This window comes from Pseudophryne corroboree, chromosome 8 (genome assembly GCF_028390025.1).
Source record: "Pseudophryne corroboree isolate aPseCor3 chromosome 8, aPseCor3.hap2, whole genome shotgun sequence".
NCBI lineage: Eukaryota > Metazoa > Chordata > Amphibia > Anura > Myobatrachidae > Pseudophryne > Pseudophryne corroboree.
The window spans coordinates 459,562,626-459,584,393 of record NC_086451.1 but is presented as its reverse complement, the minus strand read 5'-3'; the positions used below and the strand labels follow the sequence as shown (position 1 = coordinate 459,584,393).

Here is a 21,768-nt window from a genome sequence, read left to right as displayed (position 1 = left end):
TAATACTAATATTTCCAGTGCCTAGAAAATGCAGGTGTGGTACCCATCTTCATCATGACTTTGGGGGTCATTCCGACCCCCGACGCTCGCTGCAGTTTATCGCAGCGCAGCGTTCGGGTCAGAATTGCGCATGTGCGGGCGCATGCTGGACGGCCGAAGGCTGTCGTTCAGTAGCGATCGCCTCTGCCTGATTGACAGGCAGAGGTGGTCGCAGGGAGGGAGGGGGCTGGACGGCGGCGTTAAGCCTCCGTTTAGGGGTGCGGTCTGGCCAACGCAGACATGGCCGGACCGTTGGGGGGGGCGGGCCATCGGCCAGTGGCAGCGACGGTCAACTCCCGGCCAGCCGCAGGAGCTGCGGTGGTCGGGAGTTACTCCACAAATACAAAATCATTGCCGCTGTGCGATGCTTTTGTATTTGTGCGGAGGGGGGGGGGGGGGACTGACATGCGGGGTAGACTAGCCCTGTGCTGGGCGTCCCCCCGCATGTCAGGGAAGATGATCGTAGCTGTGCTAAAATCAACTCGGAATGGCCCCCTTTGTACTGTAGTGCCATCCTGTGCCCAAAATATGCAAACCCATTAACTGCTGTACGCGGTCAGGAACAAACACAGGACTCCTAGGGGGGTTTCCAATTTCTTGATTTAAGAATGAGTGTGGGCAGCCCATGATAAATATACCTACATTATCTAACCAGCAGAAGACAGAACTGAGCCTACTGTATTCTCCGCTTTCATGGTAAGATACCTGTCTCTTCTTGCTGGCAGCTGCTCTCTAGTCCAGTGTGCTGATTAAGCATGAGATCCAAACATTCAACAGACTTGGTAGGAAAAGCTGCTGTCATTGGGCATGTTCAGCAGCTCTGTTTATTCTCCTATACTGCATGCTGTGGCCGCAGTACTTGTAAATCGCATTATATACTACTGCTATTGTGGTCGCAATTCAAACTGCTAAATAGGCCATTAATTGGAGGGGTTTCCAGTCAACTGGAAACCCCCCTCCCCTTCCCCTACATTTACATATGGCCATCACAGAGCTATGCTTCTCAGCTTCAAGCTTGATAACAGTTGTATGAAAATAGAGCTTACAAGAGAAACAGCCAAAACACGTTGTTGTTACCTATTATAATAACAATTACTTTCTGCATTGCCTGGGAGAGAAAAAAAGCCCCATCAGCCCTTTACCTCCGTTCACTTCAAAGTAGTTTCTCCTATTTTCTACTTCAATTATATTTTCTTATTGCTGCAATTCAGTTCATCTCATGGAAAATGAAAACATGAAAATGAAACAAATGAACTTTACGTGAAGGACAGGAAACTCTTGATACGTTGGTTACAGCAATAAAAACATATTGTAATAAAAGAATGACAAGGAAAGGTGAGCAGGAAATACATATGCTATTTATCGTTCCATTCTGTTTGATTTCCTCCTCAGATTGGAGACTAACAGCAAAGGGTAAAGCCAATTAGGCAAAGCGTTAATTAACTGTCACATGATGGCCTTTGTTCTCTGCAAAGGACATTAACTTTCTACAATACCATGTAATTAAGCCTCAGTAATCAGCAACTTGTTATAATACATCTGTTTGGCACAAATAAACTCTATACACGTCTCCTGGCTAGTTACTAGGACAGCTTATCCATCTACTACACTACTGAATACCTAATGCAGATTGTTTCTTAAGTCATTGAGTGTGCTACTGTATATTATTGTACATTATTATGTAATACTGGGCAGGGCTGCCAAGAGAAATCCTGGGCCCCAGTACAACATCTTCCTGCCCCAACTGGAGGGGGTGTGACCACAGCATGCTGAGGGCATGGCCACTCCTCTTTGGGGGCGTGTCTAGCACATCAGAAGCATCCACTCACAGGAGCTTGGCATGCCTACAAGCCAGGGCAGTAGAGAGCCTGGCTGGGCCCCCGGCACTTTTGAGGGGGCATGGTCTAATCAAAGCAGGTGTGGACCTAGGCCCCCACTGGGCCCCTCTATCAGATCTGGGCCCAGGTAATTTGCACCCTCTCTCTCAGCACCACTGATACTGGGATTGGTAACCTTTATTACTATTACAGATACACAACGGATTGCCCCATACAGTTTGTCCCCATACTACCCCCTTTAGGCAGACTGTCAAAGTCATCCTGATTGTCAAGACCAGTTCTAATAGGCACCAATATGGCTTCAAACTTGTAAATTTGTATTTGTGCCTGAAACTAATATGTTTGATCAATGGATCAAATATCTTTGTGTATAATTGATATCATAGCGGGAGTCTGTCATGGAGATTATAACTGAGCAACAACTACATTCTAGAAAATGATAGGAAGACGTTGTTTGGTTGCTATAGGTGAACTCCACTCTATTCACCACTTGAGACACCTCCCCCAAAATATCAGAGAAAGGCTGCGAGACTCTACTACAGTTTCCTTTCTGATACAGGAATGAGCGTATCTCGGGGGAAGCCTTGGAGAAAGATAAAGTGGTCGGAGATATTGCACCAGCCAATCAGGGATGTAGAGAGCCATGCTGTGCCTCGGCGTGGCTTAAGGGGGCATGGCTTAAAAGGGGGGCGTGGTAACAATATTGATATAATAAAATAATTGGCGTGGGGCAGTGGAGGGGGCGCGGGAGAGAGCTTCCGCTTCCTACCTTACTTGAACAGGAAGTGGGTCCCTCCTACCTGGTCAGCGCCATCTTTCCAGTGATATTTGGGAAGACGGTGCTGGCCACCAAAGAGCAAAGACTGGTACAGTGCCAGAGTATTTGCTTTCTATGTGCAGCACCATCTTCCCGAAGAGATCACCAGGAAGATTGCGCCGCCGGCGAACACAGCACAGGTATACTGAGGAAGTAGCAACCCAGACCCCCGCCAGGTCCCTCCAGCAGACCGGCCCTGGGTAATTTGCAAACATCCCCCACCTCTCAGCGCCACTGAAGCCAACGAGGGGGTCTATTTACTAAACCTTGGATGGAGATAAAGCAGAGAGAGATAAAGTGACAACCAATCAGCTCCTAACTGCCATGTTACAGGCTGTGTTTGAAAAATGACAGTTAGGAGCTGGTTGGTTGGGACTAAGACTCTGGCCACTTTATCTCCGTCCATGGTTTAGCAAATAGACACCTAGATCCTAATTGTTATTTTGCAAACACAGCCTGTAATGTGACAGTTAGGAGCTGATTGGTTGGCACTTTATCTTTCTACACTTTATCGCTCTCCAAGACTTCGTACATATGCCCCTATATACACACATCACATGAAATAGGGGAAATAACTGGATGTGTGAGATAATTGAGCAGTGTAAATTGGTACACAGAAATGTTATTATTTTAACAAACACTGGGCCTAATTCAGATCTGATCGCAGCAGCAAATTTGTTAGCTAATGGGCAAAATAATGCTGCACTGCAGGTGGGGCAGATGTAACATGTGCAGAGAGAGTTAGATTTGGGTGGGGTGTGTTCAAACTGAAATCCAAATTGCAGTGTAAAAATAAAGCAGCCAGTATTTACCCTGCACAGAATATAACCCACCCAAATGTAGCGGTATCCGGACTCCAGGTCGACAGCACAAAGGTCGACACACCTTAGGTCGACATGGACAAAAGGTCGACATGGACAAAAGGTCGACAGGAACAAGGTCGACATGGAAAAAGGTCGACATGAGTTTTTCACGATTTCTTTCTTTTTTTGAACCTTTTCATACTTAACGATCCACGTGGACTACGATTGGAACGGTAAAGTGTGCCGAGCAAAGCGAAGGCACCATGCCCGAAGCATGGCGAGCGAAGCGAGCCATGCGAGGGGACGCGGTGCACTAATTGGGGTTCCCGGTCACTCTACGAAGAAAACGACACCCAAAAAACATAAAAAACTCATGTCGACCTTTTTCCATGTCGACCTTGTTCCTGTCGACCTCTTGTCCATGTCGACATTTTGTCCATGTCGACCTAAGGTGTGTCGACCAATTGGCGGCGACCTAAGGTGTGTCGACCTTTGTGCTGTCGACCCTCAGTCCCAGACCCAAATGTAACACTCTCTTCAAATGTTGTATCTGCCCCACCTGCAGTGCACATAGTTTTTCCCATTAGCTAACAAATTTGCTGCTGCGATCAGATATGAATTACCCCCAATATCCTTATCCTTTCACACTATATTACTACTCAAGACATAACTTTTAATCCATTTAACTGAATTTACTCAACATGATGTTTTTGGATTTTATTTGAATAAATTATTGCAAGTCATAATATAACGCTAGCAGCAAGGACGGCGTAATGGTTAGCATTACTGCCTCACAGCAATGGGGTCATGGAATCAATTCCAGCCATGGCCTAAACTGTGTGGAGTTTGTATATTCTCCCCATGCTTGTGTGGGTACCCTCTGGGTACTCTGGTTTCCTCCTACAGGTCAAATATAGGTAAATTGGCTCCCAACTAAAATTAACCCTAGCGTGAATGTGTGTGTTCATGTGGTAGGGAATATAGAGTGTAAGCTCCTCTGGATTTCTATTTCAAATCTTATTGCAGCAGATTTCAGTTGAACATGAGAGGCACCTAACTGCCCACTGAGGCTACAACGTTGGACTCATTTGGTTGGAACTGTAGATGTTCGCTGACCTACATAAGCCGACTGAGCTCTTTTCTGTTGCTTAATTAAATTGTAAATGTATTCCTATTTATCCCTTTACATCTAACTTCCATACGTATACCTTGGGTTAGCATTTCATCTCTTCATTTGTCTCCTAGAACTCGGATAAAAGGCGTTTTCTTCTTAAATAACTATTGGTTAAATAAAAGTAATAAAAGCTGCATTGTTCTTCTCTGAAATTATTGGCTGCTAATAAAACACATTTTCTTTATTGCTAAATATGATCAAACACTAATAAAATGCTGCCGCTTCAATTTGTGTGGTTAATAAGGTATTACCAGATGGGAGGAACATTGTAGGATTGTCAAGTACATGTCTGCAGACTGAAAGGAATAAATACACGGTTTTTATTTAAAGGAGAAAAATGTAAAGAACGTAATGAAGCGCATATGAATAGGCCGTACTCTGAAGATTGCAACGTAGATATAATTGCTGTAAAATAAGGGATTATTATTGTAAATATTCCTAGGGATCACTTGCCTCATTAACTCTGTTTTAATCTTTCTTGCAGGTCTACTACGTGAGCAAAGGAGGTGGGGATGGATGGGGGGACGACTAATTCTTTATGTTATCAGTGATTACACAAAGTATGTACATACACCAACATCATTCAAGCGACTTGGGAGTTACAGTAAGGTGCAGCTAATGATCAAGGCACCTATGGGGGATGTTTAGATGCTTAATTGCAATTCTAGTATTGTTTTAGATTTTTTTTTCTACTTTGTATGGTAAATATATAAACACACAAATTGCACAAATAAATTTTGCAGTAAACTTTTTTGTTTTTATTAAAAAAAAGTAAACAAATATGTAACCACCCCTTTATCCGTGTTAGTATCCGCTAACACCAGATGGTTAGTATTATTAGTATGATGTGCCTCCACCTGAGCTATTATAATTTTGGGCTCGCTCAGGTAAGCCCAAACCTCCCTAGCCTTTATTATCCTTTCAGAACGAGACTATTGTGAGCAGGGAGTTATATTGTGTTGGTTAAGCCAGTATAATAAGTTATAATTATAAAGTAAATACCTTCCTCTTCTTTTCCAGGTCAGTCACGTCCTGCTGAACCCTTCGACGGTAAGTATAATTGTATGTTTCTGTCATATAGGTTCAACACAATAAGGGCTTTATTAATACATACATCCATATAATCTATATAAGGTATAATGAGATAGACATACAGTTTTCGCTATTCCATATACAAAAACATCTGCATGCAATACAAAAAAAGTAAATTATCAATAGACCAAAAAATGTAACTCTTGTGTAATAGAGGCTAATACCTGAATACCCGGGTATTCTAAGAATAAGTTACCAGCAACTCAAGCAACTCTTCTAACTGCAGTGTATATACGTTGGGGCCCTTAGTTATGTCACTACTAAAGAGAGTCAAATTAATTCCAGATGTGTCCGAGAATATAGTATGTATATATATATCTTGTAGATTCAATGTTCACTGTATTCCCTTAGGATTTAAATCAGCATAAGCAATTCCTTTTATTCCTAAATCAGGAAACATGTAGTTATATGGTAACTGTTACTATTTGTTACCATTACTCTGAGTCAATAGGTCGTATCCTGTATCCACTCTTGCTCTTTCTATAAATATATTTTCTCTTGCTCCATTTCAATATAATAACTACAGTTGGGGTTATATTAGTTGTTGGATCAGATGCAGTAGAGAAATGTCAGACGGCTGCTATACAGTTCAACTGCTGACAACTTACTCTCCCAGCCTCTTACTGAGCAGAAATACTTAGTGGCCAAAAGTACCTATAGTATCTATTGTAAAAGATACTGCTTTACTATCTTTCAACTGGGCTGTGCAGTTATCATCCTACTGCTGTCACTCCTAGGCGCGTGCTGTGTAAATGATGCTTGACGCACAGATACCCTCCGGCTGTCGCGAGCGCTTTGGGTAGTGTTTGTAGTGTTATACACTATCCACGCTCTCTGACTATACTGATGTTAGTCTGTATTTTGATTATTTGGTCGTCTGTGCGTATATAGTACTCACAAGTACAGCGGAGGCAGCGGTATGATATCTCCCTTCTCAGGAGGCTGCTCCGTCCCAGCTCCCCTCTCCAGAGGACCTCGGCCGCTCATCCGTCACACGGAGACCTTGGCTGCCCAACGGTATAGCTCTTCCCTGGAGTCTCGTCTCGCTGTCTCGCTCCTCCCCGCGTCTCTTCCCTTAATACTGGCGGCTTACACTGATATGTCTATGCCGCTGCTGACAGCGCTGCTTTGCGGCTCCGCCTCCACTCCTTTGCTCCCGGGTTAATTCCGGTCAGACACAGTGACGTCCATCCTCTCCTCAATCACGCTCTCCTCTCCTCAGGCATCCGACCACAGCTCCAACCGAACAGCCTCTGCCCTCGCTCAGCCCCGGCAGTTCTATTTCTAACCTCCTCCTGGACTGCTCGTGCTCCTCCCGTGAGCCCAGGTATGGCAGTTAGGTCCCTCATGAGCATATTTCTAGATCCTTCTATACTAGTGTTAGGTCCCTCGTGAGCATATTTCTAGATCCTTCTATACTAGTGTCCATATATTCTGATATAATACATACATATATTCACAGGCATTTCAAATAGTGCCTATATATATTTACAATATTATTACTATTGATCTTTATGCATATACATATATTCAGTCCAGTCCATATATGTGGGTTACACTCTCCCCCTGGTGATTAACATTCAGCTATGCAATAAAATCACCATCTACAAATAAATGCTTCATACCCTTCCTTTATACAAGGCTATTAACCAAACTGCACCAACATACATCTCTTCACTCATCTCAAAATATCTCCCTACCCGACCTCTCCGCTCTGCACAAGACCTACGTCTCTCATCCACACGCATTACTTGTTCACACTCAAAATTACAGGACTTTATCCGGGCTTCACCCACTCTGTGGAATGCCCTCCCACGCACAGTAAGACTCGCCTCTAGTCTCCAAACCTTTAAATGTTCCCTGAAAACTCACCTCTTCAGACAAGCCTATCAAATTCCAGACCCACCCACATAACCTTCAGTGCTTCCCTATCTAATTACATCCTCTGTAGAGAATTCATAACATCACATATCTTGTCTTTCTTTAGTCTCACACCCTCCTGACACTTGGATAACTTTGTGGGGTATCATCATACAACCCATTAAGAACCTAGCAATCTGGTGGACCATTATGCAATAGGTAGCATCAATCCTTGTGTATCTATGCCTATTTCCCTATAGATTGTAAGCTTGCGAGCAGGGCCTTCCTACCTCTGTCAGTTTTTACCCAGTTTTGTTCTATTACTGCTGTTCTAATTGTAAAGCGCAACGGAATATGCTGCGCTATATAAGAAACTGTTAATAAATAAATAAATAAATATATATAAGTATCTCCAAAATACGGCCAACTATATATTAGATTAGAGTTTAAAGAGTATACCTCCCTTGGATCTACCCTTGGTACCCCTAATTCATCATATGTAAGTATAGAAGGTGGTTGGCAGATCCGTCTTGGCCTCTCTTTTATTTCAAATAGCTCATTTCCTCCCTCATTCATTACAGGAGGAATATTTCCTATACCACCTACTCCATTCATTACCGAAGAAATACTCTCTGAGCCCTCGGAATCTTCTCCTAAATTAGTGGTATCATTAATGTTATCTACAATATACTGAGAATCCTTATCACTTACGATCTCACGCTCATTCCCATTTGTATAATTTACATCATACTCCGAAATAGGATTATTTTTATCTAGGGATTGAAAGGGCCCTTTTTTAGGATTCACAAAATCAATATCCCCACTCTTATAATAGTATCCCAAGTTTTCACAATCCTCTTCTTCCGAACTTTCCCAGTCTTTTTCGGTTGGCATTTGTGGGTTTATCGCCCCCTGTTTGCTCTTATTAGAATGGTCGTCTTCCTTTCTATCATACATTCTTAGCCTGACTTCCTGTCCAATTGGGAGTAGGTGTTGACGATGATAAGTAAGTATAGTGTTTCCTCCATTTTCTGGTTTAATTTTATACACAGGTAAGTCATGGAATTTCTCTACCACAACATATGGTTCCTCCTTCCAACGATTGGCTATCTTGAACTTTTTCGGCATCCCAAGATGCCTCAACAGTACCCTATCTCTGGGAGCTAAAACTTGGTCTCGTACTTTCCTATCGTAATACACTTTGTTTTTCTTTCCCAGCTTTTTGGCTGATTCATTGGCTAATTCATATGCTAATTTTAGGTCTTCCCTCAGTTTTTCTACATATTTGGAGTGGGAGGGGACAATTTGTCCATCAGGGTATACCCCCAAACACACGTCAATAGGCAACTTAGTCTCTCTTCCAAACATGAGGAAATAAGGGGACATTCCAGTAGCTTCATTTCTTGTACAATTATAGGCGTGTACTACTCTATTGATATGTCTTTTCCATTTAACTTTGTCTAAAGGATTAAGGCTTCCCAACATATTTAATAATGTGCGGTTGAACCTCTCTGGTTGAGGATCCCCTTGCGGATGATACGGGGTTGTCCTAGATTTTTCGATTCCACAAGTGGCACACAATTCTTTAATAAGCCTACTTTCAAAATCCCGCCCCTGGTCAGAATGTAGCCTATTGGGTAACCCATAATGAATGAAGAACCTGTCCCATAGGGTATTGGCCACTGTCGAAGCTTTCTGGTTAGGTGTCACGTAAGCTTGTGCATAGCGAGTAAAGTGGTCAGTCACAATGAGTATATTACACTTTTTTCCAGGTTCAACTTCTAAAGACAGGTAATCTATACATACGAGATCCAAGGGGCCATTACTTTGTATTGTGACTAATGGGGCGGTTTTCATAGGTAATGATTTTCTTACTATGCAATTTCCACAAGTCTTGCAATATTCCTCTATCTTCACTTTCATATTAGGCCAGTAAAACCTGTCAGTTATCAACCCCGTGGTTTTATCAATTCCTAGATGTCCATGGTCATCATGTAAGGCCTTCAACACTTGGGGTTGATACTTCTGTGGGAGTACAAGTTGGAGTTTCCTTCTTCCATTTATATGTCTTCGGTTCCGGTATAGAATCCCTTTATTGAATAGCAGATTCTTCATTTGTCTTTCCAGCATTTGAATATCTCTAGCCCATTCCGGGGGTTTGGATACAGTTACATTCCCATTCATCTTAGATATTATATATCCTATACAGGGGTCGTGCTCTTGATCTTTTTGAAGTTGGTTAGGACGGACTTTGGATAATCCTTCAAGTTCAATGTTACTAATCCAGCAGTAAGATAAAGGTATAGCCTGTCCAGTAGCTCCCAGGCTGCTGAGTAATTCCAGCGCGTCCATACCATTCACTGTACTGTTTACATTGTGACACATCCCTTTTATTTCTCCGGCCGGCACTTCTATCCATTCTTCTTCAATATCAGTTGGTTGATTAGGTATCCTTGACAAGGAGTCAGCATCAGTGTTGGTACTACCTGGTCGATATTTGATCTTGAAATCATACAATGTTAGAGCAGACAGCCAACGGTGCCCAGTGGCATCTAACCTTGCGGTAGTCTGAATATAAGTAAGGGGGTTGTTATCTGTATGGACTTCACAATAGGAGCCATACAAATAATCATGAAACTTCTCAACTATGCACCATTTCAGTGCCAAAAACTCCAACTTATGAGTCGGATATCTTTTTTCACTTTTTGATAACCCCCTACTTACAAAGGCTATTGGTCTCAATTTGTTTTGATGCAGTTGATATAGTACCCCCCCTATACCTTCTTGAGAAGCATCTGTATGTAGCGTATATGGTAGTTTAGGGTTAGCATATGCTAAAACAGGAGCATTTGTCAAACATTCTTTTAATTCTTCAAAAGCTCTTTCGCATTGAGTACTCCATCTTTCTCCGAATGGCTCGCTTAGTCTAAAGTAACCATCAGAGGCTAATTCCGGCTTCTTTAGTGATGGGTTTTTCTTTTTCCAAATTGGTGGATATCCTTTCGTAAGGTCAGTCAATGGCTTAGCAATTCTTGAATACCCCGGGACAAACTTCCGGTAATACCCGCAAAACCCTAAGAATGATCGCAGATCTTTCAATTTAGCGGGACGGGGCCATTTATTTACTACTTCTACTTTAGCTGGATCAGTGGCGACTCCCTCACGGCTGACAATGTGTCCTAGATATTTTACGGAGGACTGACACAAGTGACATTTGTCCAAAGACAATTTCAAACCCCCCTCAATCAGCCGGTCTATCACTTTAAGCAAGCGGACATTGTGTTCTTCCAAGGTACTGCCAAAGACTATTATATCATCTAAGTATACTATTACCTCTCGGTAATTCATATCTCCGACTACCTTGTCCATAGTTCGTTGAAAGGTTGCTGGAGCTCCTCTAATTCCCTGAGGCATCATTAAGAATTCATAAAACCCTAAAGGACAGATGAACGCTGTTTTCTCCCTATCGCTAGGGCACATGGGAATTTGGTAGAAATCACTTCTCAAATCCAGAAACGAAAACCAGATACTGCCTTGAAGGCAGTCTAAAGCCTCATCAATCTTGGGAACAGTGTATTGGTCAGGTATCGTCCGTTGATTCAAAGTTCTGTAATCCACACACATACGAATTTTCCCGGTTTTTTTTCTAGCGATAACAATAGGCGAGGCATATGGACTTCTGGATTCGATAATGACTTGATTTTCTAATAACCCTTTTAAATGTGTCCTCACGTCATCAAAGTCGGCTGGAGCGATTCTTCGTGACCGCTCACAGAAAGGGTTATCATTGGTTAATTTGATGTAGTGCTCAACTCCCTTAGCTTTCCCTAAATCCCATTCTTCTGCTGAGAAAGCTTGGTCTCTCTTCAATAATTCCCGTATTAAAGCATCCTTTTCAGGCCCAGAGATATCGCTTCCCTCAAAACACAAGTCATATCTCTTTCCACCAACAGATGAAACGTTTATTAGCATTTTAACATTCTCTTCAGCACTTTCAGCACTCTCTGATTTTATACATGCCGTTGTTTTTTCATGAGTCTGAGTTTGAATAACAAATGTATTACTACTACCCTTATTACCTTCCTCCCTACACCAGTCGGTCAAGGCTTGGTATAATTTGGTATTCGTTCCTACAATAATGGGGAGATTTTCTCTGTCTTCAGGAATTTCAGGACATATTAATGCAACAAATGGGATCTGATTAATCTCATTAGTCCCATCTTTCTCAAATTCCAGGGTGACATTGACATAGCCCAAATAAGGGTACTTCTCTACACTGAGTCCCCATATTACCAGTCCAGATAATGACTGTATCCTCACATCAGGTATATTTGTTCGATACCATGACTCAAAAATGATAGACACTTGTGAACCACTGTCTAAAAGAACTTTACATTTTTTTCAATTTATTTTAGCTACTCTCATGGGAACGGGTCCCAAAAGACCCTCTGGGATGTCTCTGTTCCACCATGAGCTCCCCATAGCACATCTACCAATTTCTAGGGGGCCGGTGAGGGGATGACCACTGACCTCCCCCTCTCGTTTCCCTAATCAGTTCCTGCTGGGTTATTATCATCCCTGATATTATCATCATTATTACTACTCCTATTCTGATAGCATTCAATCGCCCTGTGGCCATATCGTCCACACTTGAAACATCCTCTGGTGTTCCTATATCCTCGTCCTATGCCTCGTTGGGAGACATTAACACTTTGAGTAGTAAAGAATCGATCAATTTTTTTATTTTGTTCTTCCATTAGTTTTAACATCTTTTCCTCAAATAAGTTAGGTTTAGATTCTATAGTAGGAACCACCACTTTTACTTTTTTTACGGTTCGTTCTCTCATTTCGATCAGAGTCTCTTCCTGCTTTATCTCTTTCATTAGATCATTAAAACTAGGAGGAATTAGACGAGTCTCAGAACACCTTAATTTCTGCGCCACAGGGTCTGCAGTCAATGCACCTCTCAATAGCTGTTTCATTCTGCTAGCAGCCACCTCTGTTTTCTGTATTCCTCTTTTATCTACTATTTTATACAACAATCTGTCTAATCTGTATAAAAAATTGCTTAACTTTTCTCCTGAATCCTGGAAAGTGTGATGCATCCTTGATACTAAATCCCCTACATCCTCAAGAGTTCCGTAAGCATAGTCGAGAGCTTTAAAATATGTTTCCAGGGTTGCATTCGGGTTACTCCGCCGGGCAGCTTGTATTACACCCATCGCAGGTCCCCGTAAACTCTCAACCACTCGTTGCTTTTTTATGTGGTCCGGACACTGCCACTCCTCCGTTTGTTGTTTAGCCGCCTCCTTCCATGAATCATATGTTTCCTCACCCTGGTATTGGCTGGATTCCAGAGAAAATGCGTAATCTCCTATAGCTCCCTTCATAATGCCACCTCTCAAGCTGAGTAACGACACGATCCATTATGGACTCGAACTGGCCCCCTAGTCGGTCTTCACTATTCTTGAAGGTGGAATCACTCCCTTCTTTCTCTCCATCTTTGGATTTTTTTGAATTACCCACTTCATCCGTTGATGACATCTCGGGGTTGTTAGCACTTGGGAGCATCCTCAGTTTCTCTGCCACTCAGACGTTGACTTGGCCAAAGAATATCCCATTTCCTTCCTGAGTCTTCATCTGCTATTATTCTACTGGGAATTAAACTAGCATCTAGGTCTTTTCCCGTTTCTATAAGTATAGCACATACTTCTCCCAGCTCTCCTCTCCACTTATCCACTATGCAAGGTTCATACACTCCATACAGTGTCCTGACCTTGGATGTTATATCACTGTCAGAAAATTCCAAAAAACTTCCTTTTATACCGAAACACCCTTGGGGATTTTTTCCTTTCTGTTGACACCACAGATACATGTCCTCTCGTGTAACGCAATCCATATCTCTATCCACGTTATTTATACACTAGTCTTTCCAAACTAGGCGCTAACCTGTGATCTCAGCAGTGCCTCCAGTTGTAACCACCCCTTTATCCGTGTTAGTATCCGCTAACACCAGATGGTTAGTATTATTAGTATGATGTGCCTCCACCTGAGCTATTATAATTTTGGGCTCGCTCAGGTAAGCCCAAACCTCCCTAGCCTTTATTATCCTTTCAGAACGAGACTATTGTGAGCAGGGAGTTATATTGTGTTGGTTAAGGCAGTATAATAAGTTATAATTATAAAGTAAATACCTTCCTCTTCTTTTCCAGGTCAGTCACGTCCTGCTGAACCCTTCGACGGTAAGTATAATTGTATGTTTCTGTCATATAGGTTCAACACAATAAGGGCTTTATTAATACTTACATCCATATAATTTATATAAGGTATAATGAGATAGACATACAGTTTTCGCTATTCCATATACAAAAACATCTGCATGCAATACAAAAAAAGTAAATTATCAATAGACCAAAAAATGTAACTCTTGTGTAATAGAGGCTAATACCTGAATACCCGGGTATTCTAAGAATAAGTTACCAGTAACTCAAGCAACTCTTCTAACTGCAGTGTATATATGTTGGGGCCCTTAGTTATGTCACTACTAAAGAGAGTCAAATTAATTCCATATGTGTCCGAGAATATAGTATGTATATATATATCTTGTAGATTCAATGTTCACTGTATTCCCTTAGGATTTAAATCAGCATAAGCAATTCCTTTTATTCCTAAATCAGGAAACATGTAGTTATATGGTAACTGTTACTATTTGTTACCATTACTCTGAGTCAATAGGTCGTATCCTGTATCCACTCTTGCTCTTTCTATAAATATATTTTCTCTTGCTCCATTTCAATATAATAACTACAGTTGGGGTTATATTAGTTGTTGGATCAGATGCAGTAGAGAAATGTCAGACGGCTGCTATACAGTTCAACTGCTGACAACTTACTCCCCCAGCCTCTTACTGAGCAGAAATACTTAGTGGCCAAAAGTACCTATAGTATCTATTGTAAAAGATACTGCTTTACTATCTTTCAACTGGGCTGTGCAGTAATCATCCTACTGCTGTCACTCCTAGGCGCGTGCTGTGTAAATGATGCTTGACGCACAGATACCCTCCGGCTGTCGCGAGCGCTTTGGGTAGTGTTTGTAGTGTTATACACTATCCACGCTCTCTGACTATACTGATGTTAGTCTGTATTTTGATTATTTGGTCGTCTGTGCGTATATAGTACTCACAAGTACAGCGGAGGCAGCGGTATGATATCTCCCTTCTCAGGAGGCTGCTCCATCCCAGCTTCCCTCTCCAGGGGACCTCGGCCACTCATCCGTCACACGGAGACCTTGGCTGCCCAACGGTATAGCTCTTCCCTGGAGTCTCGTCTCGCTGTCTCGCTCCTCCCCGCGTCTCTTCCCTTAATACTGGCGGCTTACACTGATATGTCTATGCCGCTGCTGACAGCGCTCCTTTGCGGCTCCGCCTCCACTCCTTTGCTCCCGGGTTAATTCCGGTCAGACACAGTGACGTCCATCCTCTCCTCAATCACGCTCTCCTCTCCTCAGGCATCCGACCACAGCTCCAACCGAACAGCCTCTGCCCTCGCTCAGCCCCGGCAGTTCTATTTCTAACCTCCTCCTGGACTGCTCGTGCTCCTCCCGTGAGCCCAGGTATGGCAGTTAGGTCCCTCGTGAGCATATTTCTAGATCCTTCTATACTAGTGTTAGGTCCCTCGTGAGCATATTTCTAGATCCTTCTATACTAGTGTCCATATATTCTGATATAATACATACATATATTCACAGGCATTTCAAATAGTGCCTATATATATTTACAATATTATTACTATTGATCTTTATGCATATACATATATTCAGTCCAGTCCATATATGTGGGTTACAAATAGGTAAGCTGTAAAACTCAGGACGAGGTATATAAGAGGGGTGTGGTTCATCAAATTGACAGTGTCTAGGTCGACAATGTTTAGGTCGACCACTATAGGTCGACAGTCACTAGGTCGACATGGATGGAAGGTCCACAGGGTTTCTAGGTCAACATGTGCTAGGTCGACAGGTCTAAAGGTCGACATGAGGATTTATTTATTTTTGGTGTCGTTTTCTTCGTAGAGTGACCGGGATCCCAAATTAGTGCACAGCGTCCCCTCGCATGGCTCGCTTCGCTCTCCATGCTTCGGGCATGGTGCCTTCGCTTCGCTCGGCACACTTTACCGTTCCAATCGTAGTCCACGTGGATCGTTAAGTATGAAAAAATTTAAAAAAAGAAAAAAATGTGAAAAACTCATGTCGACCTTTAGACCTGTCGACCTAGCACATGTCGACCTAGAAACCCTGTCGACCTTCCATCCATGTCGAACTAGTGCCTGTCGACCTATAGTGGTCGACCTAAACATTGTCGACCTAGACACTGTCGATCTTCAGACCGGATCCCATATAAGAGGTATTGCCTGCTAAAAAAGAAATAAAAGTACTCTATAGTGTGTTGAAGTGTTTCATGCATGCAAGAGTTATGATGTCAACACAACAATGTTAACAGTTTTAGTGTAGACTCTTGAAATGTTGACAATGAACATATCGGCTTCTTCAGAAAGTTGACATGTTCACAAATGTCTACACGTGAAATGACAACTTTCTGCACAGACCAACAGCAGAGACTTAGGGTTAGGCTTTATTCTATTAGCAGAATCTACTAAATTTCATACATAGAGAGAGAGAGGGAGATAGATAGAAAGAGACAGAGGGGAGAGGGGGGGGGGGAGAGAAAAAGAGGCAAGAGAGAGGAGAGAGAGAGAGAGAAAGAAAAGAGATATGGAGAGAGAGATGAAAGAGGAGAGGGAGAGGGGAGAGGAGGGAGAGAAATGAGGAGAGGGAGAGAGAGAAGAAAGGGGAAGGGGGGAGAGAGGGAGGGGAGAAAGAGGGTGAGAGATGAAGAGGGGAGAGAGAGTTGGGACAGAGAGATGAAGAAAGGAGAGGGAGAGAGGAGAGAGAGAGGAGAGAAAGATAAAGAGAGGAGAGAGAGAGTGAGAAAGGAGAGGAGAGAGAGGAGAGATAGATGAAAGAGAGAGAGGTAGAGGAGAGAGATGAAGAGGGGGGAGAGAGAGAGGTGGGACAGAGAGATGAAGAGAGGAGATGGGGAGAGAGAGCGGAGAGATAGATGAAAGAGAGAGAGGTAGAGGAGAGAGATGAAGAGGAGGGAGAGAGAGAGGTGGGACAGAGAGATGAAGAGAGGAGATGGGGAGAGAGAGAGGAGAGAAAGATGAAGAGAGGAGAGAGAGTGGGAGAAAGAGAGAGGAAAGACAGAGAAGAGAGAGAGGAGAGAGAGATGAAGAGAGGAGAGAGAGGAGAGAAAGATAAAGAGAGGAGGGAGAGAGAGGGAGAAAGAGAGATAGAGGAAAGAGATAGAGAAGAGAGAGAAGAGATAGAGAAGAGAGAGAACAGATAGAGATGAAAGAGAGAGCTTATTCTCTAAGTAGTAGAATCTATACAAATGATTAGCTCCCACAGAGATGATACCAGATATTTTTATAGCAGCATCTGACGTCTAATTACGGGGATAAAGATGATAACTAGATCTCCTAGTTTGTCAATTAGAAATTAGGGCATTAAACAAACAGACAGGAAACATACAGTACATTTACATGAAACCATTAAGTGTCGGCAATTAGCACTAAGCACTGAGGATCACTTCAACATTTCAAATCATGAAATTAGGACACAAATTTTATTTTATTTTATTGATTAAGACAGTTACTTTTCTTTAACTATTTACCTCACTGTCAGGGACATTATCTGGGTCATAGGTGACTCTTTTCTTTTGTATGTCAATTTTAGGATATCAGTATATTTGCTATCCAGTTGGTAGATCTACAGTAAAAAAACAACACAAATATTCAACATGCAAAAGTTCAATAGGGTCAAAAGGTCGACAAGATGATGGTCGACACACTCTTTTTTTTGTTATTTATAGTACCACCCACGTGGAATACAATTGGGAATAGTAACCAATGCCAAGTGAAGGGAGCACATAAGGGTACATCTTTCTACTGATTTGGCTCAGATATGGAGAAACTTGTCAACCATTTTGCGATGTCGTCCGCGATGGGACCCGCTATTGGCAAGTGCATACACACTTGCCAATGTCGGGTGGGGGAAGTGGGAGCCATGCTGCATTCAGCATGCGTGCAGGTCCGATGGGCGACATTGCAGACGACCCGCAGGAGTGCACATCGTGCGATATATCATCTGTACACGCTAAAAGATATCGCTCTGAACCAGCTGATATCACCGGCCAGAATGTACGCGATCTTGCATAGTGTATACGCACCCTAACGTGGGCTAGCAGAGTGTGCAGCGGAAGGGTTCTCACCCCCTTTTTCTGAGACTTTTCTGCCACCTCCGATCTCCTGAGCAGCCCGGGATTTGGTACTTCACATCGGGCTGCTCCTCCCTGATCCTGTGGCAAATTGAATAAAAAAAGGAGTTTGTATTAATTACTTAATACAAGTTCTGTCGCTGCGACTGAGCTGGTTCTCTAAGCTGCTGTAAAGTGAGAGATGGTCAGTCTCTCATATACCTGGAAGTTACAATGTGAAAAAAACAGCGCTCAAAAATAAATCTATAACAGGTAATTTCATAAAAAACAATTCTCATATATTTCTCTAACGTCTTAGTGGATGCTGGGAACTCCGAAAGGACCATGGGGAATAGCGGCTCCGCAGGAGACTGGGCACAACTAAAAGAAAGCTTTTAGACTACCTGGTGTGCACTGGCTCCTCCCACAATGACCCTTCTCCAAGCCCCAGTTAGATTTCTGTGCCCGGCCGAGCTGGATGCACACTAGGGGCTCTCCTGAGCTCCTAGAAAGAAAGTTTATTTTAGGTTTTTTATTTTACAGTGAGACCTGCTGGCAACAGGCTCACTGCATCGAGAGACTAAGGGGAGAAGAAGCGAACCTACCTGCTTGCAGCTAGCTTGGGCTTCTTAGGCTACTGGACACCATTAGCTCCAGAGGGATCGACCGCATGGAACTGGCCTTGGTGTTCGTTCCCGGAGCCGCGCCGCCGTCCCCCTTACAGAGCCAGAAGCAAGAAGAGGTCCGGAAAATCGGCGGCAGAAGACATCAATCTTCACCAAGGTAGCGCACAGCACTGCAGCTGTGTGCCATTGCTCCTCATGCACACTTCACACTCCGGTCACTGAGGGTGCAGGGCGCTGGGGGGGGACGCCCTGAGCAGCAATAAAAACACCTTGGCTGGCAAATATATCACAATATATAGCCCCAGAGGCTATATATGTGATAAATACCCCTGCCAGAATCCATAAAAAAGCGGGAGAAAAGTCCGCAAAAAAGGGGCGGAGCTATCTCCCTCAGCACACTGGCGCCATTTTCTCTTCACAGTGCAGCTGGAAGACAGCTCCCCAGGCTCTCCCCTGTAGTTTGCAGGCTCAAAGGGTTAAAAAGAGAGGGGGGGCACTAAATTTAGGCGCAATATTGTATATACAAGCAGCTATTGGGAAAAATTCACTCAATATAGTGTTAATCCCTAAATTATATAGCGCTCTGGTGTGTGCTGGCATACTCTCTCTCTGTCTCCCCAAAGGGCTGTGTGGGGTCCTGTCCTCAGTCAGAGCATTCCCTGTGTGTGTGCGGTGTGTCGGTACGGCTGTGTCGACACGTTTGATGAGGAGGCTTATGTGATGGCAGAGCAGATGCCGATAAATGTGATGTCGCCCCCTGTGGGGCCGACACCAGAGTGGATGGATAGGTGGAAGGTATAAACCGACAGTGTCAACTCCTTACATAAAAGACTGGATGACGTAACAGCTATGGGACAGCCGGCTTCTTAGCCCGCGCCTGCCCAGGCGTCTCAAAGGCCATCAGGGGCTCAAAAACGCCCGCTCCCTCAGATGGCAGACACAGATGTCGACACGGAGTCTGACTCCAGTGTCGACGAGGTTGAGACATATACACAATCCACTAGGAACATCCGTTACATGATCCCGGCAATAAAAAATGTGTTACACATTTCTGACATTAACCCAAGTACCACTTAAAAAGGGTTTTATGTTTGGGGAGAAAAAGCAGGCAGTGTTTTGTTCCCCCATCAAATGAGTGAATGAAGTGTGAAAAAGCGTGGGTTCCCCCGATAAGAAACTGGTGATTTCTAAAAAGTTACTGATGGCGTACCCTTTCCCGCCAGAGGATAAGTTACGCTGGGAGATATCCCCTAGGGTGGATAAGGCGCTCACACGTTTGTCAAAAAAGGTGGCACTGCCGTCTTAGGATACGGCCACCTTGAAGGTACCTGCTGATAAAAAGCAGGAGGCTATCCTGAAATCTGTATTTACACACTCAGGTACTAGACTGAGACCTGCAGATAGTGCTGCTGCAGCGTGGTCTGTAACCCTGTCAAACAGGGATACTATTTGGCGAACATAAGACGTCGTCTTATATATGAGGGATGCACAGAGGGATATTTTGCCGGCTGGCATCCAGAATTAATGCAATGTCCATTCTGTCAGGAGGGTATTAGAGACCCGACACTGGACAGGTGATGCTGACTTTAAAAGGCACATAGAGCCTTATAAGGGTGAGGAATTGTTTGGGGATGGTCTCTGGGACCTCGTATCCACAGCAACAGCTGGGAAGAAAATTTTTTACCTCAGGTTTCCTCACAGCCTAAGAAAGCACTGTATTATCAGGTACAGTCCTTTCGGCTTCAGAAAAGCAAGTGGGTCAAAGGCGCTTCCTTTCTGCACAGAGACGAGGGAAGAGGGAAAAAGCTGCACCAGTCCGCCAGTTCCCAGAATCAAAATTCTTCCCCCGCTTCCTCTGAGTCCACCGCATGACGTGGGGGCTCCACAGGCGTAGCCAGGTACGGTGGGGGGCCGCCTCAAAAATTTCAGCGATCAGTGGGCTCGCTCACAGGTGGATCCCTGGATCCTTCAAGTAGTATCTCAGGGGTACAAGCTGGAATTCGAGGCGTTTCCCCCCCGCCGTTTCCTCAAATCTGCCTTGCCGACAACTCCCTCAGGCAGGGAGGCTGTGTTAGAGGCAATTCACAAGCTGTATTCCCAGCAGGTGATAGTCAAGGTGCCCCTACTTCAACAAGGACGGGGTTACTATTCCACACTGTTTGTGGTACCGAAACCGGACGGTTCGGTGAGACCCATTTTAAATTTGAAATCCTTGAACACATACATAAAAAAATTCAAGTTCAAGATGGAATCGCTCAGGGCGGTTATTGCAAGCCTGGAGGAGGGGGATTACATGGTATCCCTGGACATCAAGGATGCTTACCTACATGTCCCCATTTACCATCCTCACCAGGAGTACCTCAGATTTGGGGTACAGGTTTGCCATTACCAATTCCAAACACTGCCGTTTGGACTGTCCACGGCACCGAGGGTCTTTACCAAGGTAATGGCAGAAATGATGATACTCCTTCGAAAAAAGGGAGTTTTAATTATCCCGTACTTGGACGATCTCCTTATAAAGGCGAGGTCCAAGGAGCAGTTGTTGGTCGGAGTAGCACTATCTCGGGAAGTGCTACAACAGCACGGATGGATTCTATACATTCCAAAGTCACAGCTGGTTCCTACCACACGCCTACTGTTCCTGGGGATGGTTCTGGACACAGAACAGAAAAAAGTGTTTCTCCCGCAGGAGAAAGCCAAGGAGCTGTCATCTCTAGTCAGAGACCTCCTGAAACCAAAACAGGTATCGGTGCATCACTGCACACGAGTCCTGGGAAAAATGGTAGCTTCTTACGACGCAAAATTCCATTCGGCAGGTTCCATGCAAGAACCTTTCAGTGGGACCTCTTGGACAAGTGGTCGGGATTGCATCTTCAGATGCATCGGCTGATAACCATGTCTCCAAGGACCAGGGTATCTCTACTGTGGTGGCTGCAGAGTGCTCATCTTCAAGAGGGCCGCAGATTCGGCATACAGGACTGGGTCCTGGTAACCACGGATGCCAGCCTTCGAGGCTGGGGGGCAGTCACACAGGGAAGAAATTTCCAAGGACTTTGGTCAAGTCAGGAGTCGTCCCTACACATAAATATTCTGGAACTGAGGGCCATTTACAATGCCCTAAGTCTGGCAAGGCCTCTGCTTCAAAACCAGCCGGTACTGATCCAATCAGACAACATCACGGCAGTCGCCCATGTAAATCGACAGGGCGGC

General features: G+C 43.9%; 1 long non-coding RNA gene across 1 annotated transcript; it reads right to left on the bottom strand.

Annotated features, from left to right (window-relative positions):
- Positions 1-5,674: 5,674 nt before the first annotated feature.
- LOC134947972 (uncharacterized) lies at positions 5,675-15,240 on the bottom strand. The gene is made up of 3 exons (XR_010182886.1): positions 14,806-15,240; positions 13,818-13,885; positions 5,675-5,741 (listed from the first exon to the last, which is right to left on the bottom strand). It is a non-coding gene; the product is annotated as an uncharacterized LOC134947972 (long non-coding RNA).
- Between the last annotated feature and the right edge of the window lie 6,528 nt (positions 15,241-21,768).